At 37.2% G+C, this 8,428-nt stretch overlaps 1 protein-coding gene across 3 annotated transcripts in view; it reads right to left on the bottom strand.

Moving 5' to 3' along the window:
* FLRT2 (fibronectin leucine rich transmembrane protein 2) overlaps positions 1-8,428 on the bottom strand; it is a 75,615-nt gene that overhangs the window by 20,743 nt on the left and 46,444 nt on the right. The gene's annotated exons all lie outside the window — the stretch shown is intronic.

Below are 8,428 nucleotides of genomic sequence, written 5' to 3'. Positions count from 1 at the left end.
TTTGCAGAACCACTGACTTCAATGAATGCTATTCACTGATGCCTGACAGAGTAGAGTCTGGGCTGTATTATTTAATTATACTGTAATTTTTTTCATTTCCTACCAGACTCTGGAATGTTCTGCTTCTATTTCTGTAATGCCATCATGTATAGCCTCTAACTTAATGTGCACTGCCAGATTATTGCACCTCACTACAGTGAATTAGCTACTTATGAAGAGAGTCTTTTAAAAGAGTACGGTAATACACAAATTCAAGATACCCTGCTGTAACATATGTATTTGCTAAAACCACCATCTCTGGCATTGTTTCTGACGTGAACTGTGCTGTCAAGAGACTTCAAGAGAATTAGCTTTTCACTAAATGAAACACGCTCACATCTGCTAAGTTATTAGTTTAGGTTATCGGCTCAAGCCACAGCAATTTTGCAGGAGTGCACTTTCTCTGAAACCATATAGGTTAGGTAGATCTTTTAGTTCTGCTACACAGTTGTCTTGAAGAGCTACACAAACAAATTTGTTAGCTTTAGTATAGAGGAGTGCTTTAATGCATATTTTCAGCTTTTAAATGTACTTTGAAACTTCTATATTCCCAGTATTCCCAGCTATTTATTATTCAGATCAATAACCAAACAATTCAACTCTCTAAAGCATGTAATGAAAGATACTATATTATGATTGTTATATTGTCTTGTTACATGATTCCAAAAACTGAAAAATACATCTGCCTTTTATTTCTTTCAACCTAATGCTGGATATAAGCCTTGACAAGTAGCAAGCATCTGTAGATCTCAGGGTCTTGAACTGCAGTCACATAAGAAAATTATTTTCCAGATTTTGTTTACCCAGATCAGAAGTCATTGGCTGGGTTTTCCGGAAAATAGCATTTCAGTGAATAGAAATCATGTTTAAGAATCTTTTTTTCTTTATTTAAGCAGTTTGAACACCATCCAGGTAATCAGAAAGGAAAGTAATTCACGAGCACATGAAAGCTTGTTCTACAGCTATGCAGTTTACAATGTCCCAAATGCTGCCCTCAGGAAGCCCATGACTGACAGTGTAGAAAGTCTCTTTAGGAATCAAACAGTTAGAACCCTGCAACCTTGTACTTGTAGATTACTATATTAATCAGGTATCAGCCTCTAGGCTAGGGCAGTTGGAGATAAAAAGTTAGACCCTGAAAAGTCCTGTAGCTTCTCATTATGAATTCAAATGGTACATGTATGTATACTGTAATGCAGCCTATATTTTGTGATGTCCTTTTCTAGAAAGAGAAAGATTGGCTATCCTGCTGTTCTGGGTTTTCTCTCTTACAGGCACATTTCAGTCAATAGTGGTTTCTTTTCTATTATGTAAGATGACGTGATAATGTAGAGAAACTCTAACACAATTACATTCTAACATGAGCCCAAGTGTGACAGTTTATCCACCTTTAATACGATCTGGCTCCAATCTAGATCTTACTGCTCTGATCCATCATGACACTGTCTTTTTAAAATAATAAAGGACTTGCAGGGCATCCTGAGATACTTGAGACCACACGGAGTAATAATAGTGGTCCTCTTACTCCCTTTCCATCACCAGAGAGAGACAGTCTGTATCTCCTAAGAGGACCAATACTCTGCACTGGGCTCTCTTTCGATTGCAAGTCCAATCGCTGATTAGGTTTTATTTGAGTCACAGGTATGAAAGCCCAGCTTTTTCTATGATTCTACGATTCTAAGGATGTGCAGCCACAGGCCATGCAACTCCTGTTTTCCTGGGAATCTCTTAAGGAGGGAATGTCATATTAAAACTGATTCAAGCATTTACCTTAATCTAGGATTCTGCACAGAGTACCTCTCACCTATCTAAATGTGCCACTTGAATAAAAGATTCAGCAAATTGGGTCAAACAAACAGCACTTATCATTGCATATTACAAGTAAAAGAGCTTTGATTGGACAGTCACTCAAACATTTCAGCACTTTGTAAGCTGACACTGGAGTTTCTTTATTGGTATGTGGATTTTGCCTTTAGAAATCTGTTAAAACTTTCCTACTGTTTTCTCTCATGATGAGGATGAGAAAGCAAGTCCTTTTATTAGTGCCAGTATCCTAATCTCTAGCTATCAGTCCTTAATAAACTGATACTATAAAACTCAGTACAGAAAAAATGCATTGGTAACTTGTGTCAATTGTACTAAGCAAGAGCACAAGGACAAATCTAATTAGATATTTATGAGTTCAGGACTGACTGTGGTGTGACAAGAGGGAAGGAATAAGCAAGCAAGTATACAATTTAATGTTTTAAAATATTTTTTTTGGGGAAAAGCTTTGCCTCAGTAGACTTTTACAGCTGTTTAGTAATAACTCATAGTTGCGGTTATTTTTCAGCAGATCTCAAGGACCCTAATGCAAAAGTGAGTTGTGTTGGAAATCTCTACACCAAAGATTTTAAAAAGAATGAAGAACTGAACAACCTGATTTATAAAAGAAACTCTGTGAAAGAAAAGCACCCTCGCCAAATTCCAGAAGGCTGAAAAAAGGGAAACGGCTTATTCTTCAGCAAATTGCCAAAACTGAAGGCAGGTAGAGTAAGTGAGCTTTCTCCACATCCTGGACATATTTGCTTCCTAAAGTAAGCTCTCTGTTTTCAGTATTTGTACAAGAACTGAACTGAGTGTCTCTGTGAATAAACTGATCTTTGAAAGTGGAGGAGTTAAGGGTACTCCTTAGCTTTCATGACTGCAAAACCTGGGAGTTGACTCGTAAACTACAGATGGCAGTGACTTTGCTTATTGTGAACCCAGACAGTTCTGAAAAACAATTTTGGAAGAGAGGATGGGGGTAAGGGAATCTGTCACAGTTACCCTAGAATTAAAGAAATCAACAAGCAAACATCTCAATAACACATCTGCCCATCATCACCTTGGTCATTTCTGTTTCCATTCCTTATCCTGTATACTTGATTTCTACTTTTCTCATTACACCCTCCTTGGAGCACAAGCCATATCTTCCAAGTGTGTAGGACATTTCCTGTCTTACTGTAGTCAGGATATTAAATCACATTAGGGTTTAATATAATAACATTGAGAAAAGCACATTGAAATAGATGAGAACACAATGTTTTAGGTGGCCACGTCTGAAAATCTGGCTTAGTGGTCTGAGTTCTTGACATCAATGGAAATGCTCCCTTTCATATCCTAAGAGGATTTTCTGACCAACTTTTTTATCTCACCATCTTTTTTCAAACCTGCCTTATTTACATTCTCTTTGGCATGACTAATGCTAGCTGGAGAAGAATAATTCTGTGTGTGTACTGGATAAAAATTTCAAATTTGCATTTGTTCAACACTGGGACTGAAACGCTCCTTTAAGATATTTTGATTAAGGGTATTTAAAGGCTAAAGCATCTGGCTTCAAGTTGGGAAGGTGAAGGTTTTATTAGTCTCCCCTTCAGTGGTTGGAATCATCCTCACAATTTCATGCTTTAGCTACCCTGCTGTGTATAGCCATGAAACAATTTAGCTTCAATGAACAAACACGTTTCAATAATTAATATATTACTGAATATGCTACTCAATCATAAATTTGTGGTATCATGCTGCAGTCTCAGGCGTAGCAGTCAAGGTCACTATGGCTGCCAGAGAACCTAATGAAGTTCAGGGGAGACAACAGAGAATCCAGGGAGGAGATAGCATATGGAGCACAGACTTACAGCTGTGTGTTATAAGCACAGGAGTTTTCTTGTGCTGTTAAAGCTGTGTTATCTGTCTTTACATGTTTTGTATTAAGGTTATTATTTTTTTAGAGGGAATAAAATCAACAACACTTGGATACTCTTTCCCTCAAGGAATCCTGAAAATAATCAAAAATAGGTCCTAGGAATCCATTTTTTTTCTGATATTCTAACCACTCAACAGCAGTTTTCCTAGCAGTTCATCCATTTATCTGAACCTGAGTACTATGTAACATAAATTGAAAGGCAAGCAAACCCAAAATCTACTCTTTTCACTACTACCAGCCAGTGACTTTAATTTTGCACACCACCACTCACTATGAATTTTCTTGGGTTTACTGCAGACCAAGGTTGCAATCAAGTCATGCTCTTACTCTATATAATTATAATATGGAGTATGCACAAGGCTATTATGACTGGAAATGAATCCGATTTAATTCCACTCTTCTGAAACCTATTACAGATTTCTTAGTGCTTAAGGAAAATGCCCCTGTATTTCTATCATATGGTAACAAAAATAAGGATGGAAGAATACCTGACAAATTCCTTTTTTCCTCATAAGCAGAGCTTACATCTGCACATGACTGAACAACATTTTTTTTTTTACCTATTAGGAGCCTAAGATGATGCTTTACTGCATATGTTTTTCTATGAGTTACTTAGTTTTGAACTTTGTGTTGAAAATGTAATATGAGGCTATAAACCCTGCATTAAAGGTGCAGAGAAAATGACCCAAATGAACCAAAATGCTTTTACAGGAAGCACTTTTTCACACTTGCTGCTGCAGCTGATTCATAGTTATGGTGTATATTACTTAAGAAGAAGAAGTGAGGAAGAGCAAAAGAAGAAAAGGAAGAGAAGAAAACACCCTTGCTTCCCTTTTCTAAGGTGAATATCGATGTCAGGACAATGATAGTAGCTAATACTAGAAAGAAACTCTAAAGTGTGTCTGTACTGTTAGAGACATGAAGGCTATATACATAGATTTTGGCAGAAAAAGACATTGCTTTTGTAATACTGTTCGCAAAATGATTCAGCAAATGTACATAAATGAGCTCTTCCTTCATGCATTCTTTTCTGCTCTGATCAGGATGTTTCTGGTTTGTTTTGCCTCTCAGTTTGTACTTGCAATTCTTCTCAAAAGCTGAGATCAGGCAGTTTGCTGAAGGCAAGTGAAATAGATTTGGACATGCCTTGGAGGAGGCAGGAGTAGGTTTACAGAGTGGTACATCTTGCAATAATGGGTATAAAGATGTCATTCGCCATTCTCCCTCTTGCTCTTCCAAGTCTTTTATCTCTTTACAGCAATATTCCTGTAAATTACTAAGCAGACACATTTCCAAGTAGGATGCTGGCTTCAGGAAGGATGCTGGCTTCAGGAAATCCCTTTTCAAAAGCATGATACTATAAAAAACAAAAGTTTTGTCTTTGGAAATTTGGATAGCGTGATGGTTCTTGTCAGTCAACAGGAATCTGACAAGAGTCCAATTCCTGACCACCAGGAGGGGGAGCTAAGGCAGCAGGGAATGTTCCTTCTCCTGAATAAACAAATAAAACAAGAAATGTGGGACTAGTTTCTTCCCACTTTGTCCACCTCTACACACATGCACACACTTGTCCTTCCTTACACATGACTGGAATCACCAATGATTGCTGGCTTGTTTGACAGTGTCTCTATTTACATGCCTGACAAACTGTTTGAGCAGTAGAACACTTTGTTTCTGGGAAACTTAATATTTTTGTGTTCTAATAACGAGCATAATTCCCAGCTTGAACTTCATCTGCTTCAGGGTTCAAGACGGTTTTTGACTTGTGGGTTACTACAGAGTGTAACTCTTGCGTAGAGATGAGGAGGCTTGCAAGGAGGACAAAGGCAAAGAGTGTTAGCAATGCAAAAAAAAAAAAAGAGTTTAATGAGTGATGCAGCTCAGATACAGCAGCTATTTCTTCTTTTACAGATTAGTAGGAATCAATGCCAGAGAGAACAAACTGTGAGACATAATCACCAGAGTGACCACTGTACTCTAGGAAGCAGGGCTGAAATAGCAACAAGAACAATGGCATAAAGGCTTTGGATGGAGCCATGAATTCAAGGCTGTCATTCATGACAGACACTATGCTGTGCCACACATCCTACTCAGCTTCTCCAACTTGTCCATAAGTGGGTGTTGAAGTGTCAAAGTTCAGATGTGGAAAATAGAGCCTGCCTAGACTAACATATGTTTGTTCCTGTGTTTACTTTAACAGTTATTTATTTATGATAGAATAAAGTTTTACTCAAAACTTCATGTTGCATAACTTAATCAAGATGATATCACCTGTGGTAATTAATAAACCTCAGAGTAAAGAAACATTTGCTTTTCCACTCTGTGACAAAATCTTTCATCCTTGCTCCTGCACACAGATGCCCTATAGGTTAATACAATGTTTTGTCATAGCCAGCATACATCTAGGAATATGATTATTTTTAGTAATAAAAAACAGTACATGTCTTCCAGTTTCAGAAATGAAAAAATATAGAATATGTAACAGAAAATATAAAAGAAAAAGGACATTTTCTACTGCAAGCTACATTAGTGAACACTGTTGTGCTATCTACCCAAATTTAACTTTTGGTTTGTCATACAATCCAGTCCAATCTGAATGCCTGCCTGCATGGATTGGTCCTTAACAGTACTTTGCTATTTATTGTTTCAGCTTCTGGCAGAACCATAAGAGTGCTAGAAATGAAAACTGCCACTATGGAGCTCTTGTGTGCGGAGTTCTGAATTCTAATGTATTAATTGTCAAAACCAACTATTTCAGGTAGTTGTGCTGTGAAAGCAAAAGATAATGAGGACATAAACTGCAAATTAAAAAGTAAGGACTTTAATTGCCTGCACAAGCAGGTAGGACTCCCTCATACAGGAACACAAGGGAGATAGAAACATGCAGAACTCCCCACTGTTACCCAAAGTGAACTTCCTGGTTGTACTGGACTTCAAGGCAGCCCAAAGTCATTGACAGCCCAAGCATCTATTTATAAGGAAATATCCCTGCCTTCGTTATAAAACTGTTGATGCTGAAAAGTTACTCCAGATGGTGATGATCATGATATTTTCACTCCACTGGGTAAAGAGGAACACATGGTCACCTCCAGGACTCATATTAAATGGAGTATTGCACCTACTAGCAAAGGGCTGTTGGTGTCTTTATTAACCTTCCCCCAAGGTCTAGTCTAATTTTCCACCAGTCTAATGCTGCTCTCTTCAAAACTTAACAAAGTTAAGTGAAAAAGTGAGAACAATCTATTTAGTATGGTGGTGAATTAATTCCCTAGTCTTTCATCCCCAAAGAATTGATCTCACATCTTAGGTGAAATGATTTTGATGGATTTCATCTAGGATTCCATAAACCCAGCTATGTACTATGTGATGATGTAATGCTGCACTGAGAAAGCTGGAAATGGCATATGAAAAGAATCTGACATGAGGAGCTGTCTAGAACATTTTTTAAAAATATATTTTCATTACAATATATTATTCCACTAAAGCCAAAATGCTTTCATGGAGATTTGTCAGTTTTGATTATATTTTCAATAGGAAATGTCCCTAAGGTCCAATGCTTTCTGATCATTTATGAGCAGAGACAGAGAGGAAAAAGAATATAGGAAGAGTAAAAAATTGAGCTTTTTACCCAAAAAGGTAAATTTTGATATAATTTCATTTCATGAAAGTCTTCATAAAATAGTGTTTACGTTCCAGATTTTAAAATGTTGAAAGTTGTGGTGGAATTATCTACCTCTGGGTAGCTGTGCTTAATATGGCAACAGGAAAAGCAATACATTCATTTTTGCTTTCTTGACCCTTTTCCAGAGAGCTTACCACTTTCTGTGACAAAAACTGGACATGTCTGTTTGAGAAAAACTAATAGTACTAAACTAATTTAAAATAATCCCCCTTTCAGAACACAAATGTTCTGAACTGTGTTTAGCATAATGCATTTTGTACTAAGAAAAAATGAAGGCAGCCTGCTGTTTCTTTGCAAGCAAATTGGTCCCTACCTATAAATTATTCTACACTGTGAAGCAAACAGTTTGATTTTATCTAGAGCTATGTAGCAGCCTAGCAAAACGTCTGCGGATAATTTGAAAAAGCTGCTTTTAGTGACCTAAGAGACTAAACATTGCTTCTGTGAAGAAAACATCTTGACACAATTTAAATGAGATTCTGCATAGTGTCACATTACCTTGTGGGGTATTATTCATTTAGGGTCTTACGCAAGTAAGTGTGGGCTGCTGTGTTCTTATCTTCCCTATTTGTAGCATATGGCACAGGGAGAAAATACAGCACTAGTTGCTTCTCAACCTCTTAGGCAACTTGACATAAATAAAGCTGGAACTATCATCGTATGTTCATCTTTCCAACAAAGCCAGATGGAGATCTCTCCTTCCCCTTGTAACACTACTTTAGTGTGCTGCTTCTTCACAGTACTAAGGACCATTCCATACAGACTGTTAAGGAGTCATCAAGAAATATTAACAAAGTTAAAGGACCCAAACTGCTTAAAAAAAACATGTCATATATGGTTTAGTAACTTATGGGATAACTGAAGGAAAGATGTTGCCCAGCTAGAGGAGAGATGTTCCACAGCTTATATGAGACAACCCTATAACAGGCAAACTGAAGGTTAGCAAACATTTTTTTTAAATTATTATAATCAGATCTCCAGTT

The sequence above is a fragment of the Cuculus canorus genome, chromosome 5 (assembly GCF_017976375.1).
Source record: "Cuculus canorus isolate bCucCan1 chromosome 5, bCucCan1.pri, whole genome shotgun sequence".
Classification (NCBI taxonomy): domain Eukaryota; kingdom Metazoa; phylum Chordata; class Aves; order Cuculiformes; family Cuculidae; genus Cuculus; species Cuculus canorus.
Note: the sequence above shows the minus strand (reverse complement) of the source record. Positions and strands in the feature narration are given on the sequence as shown.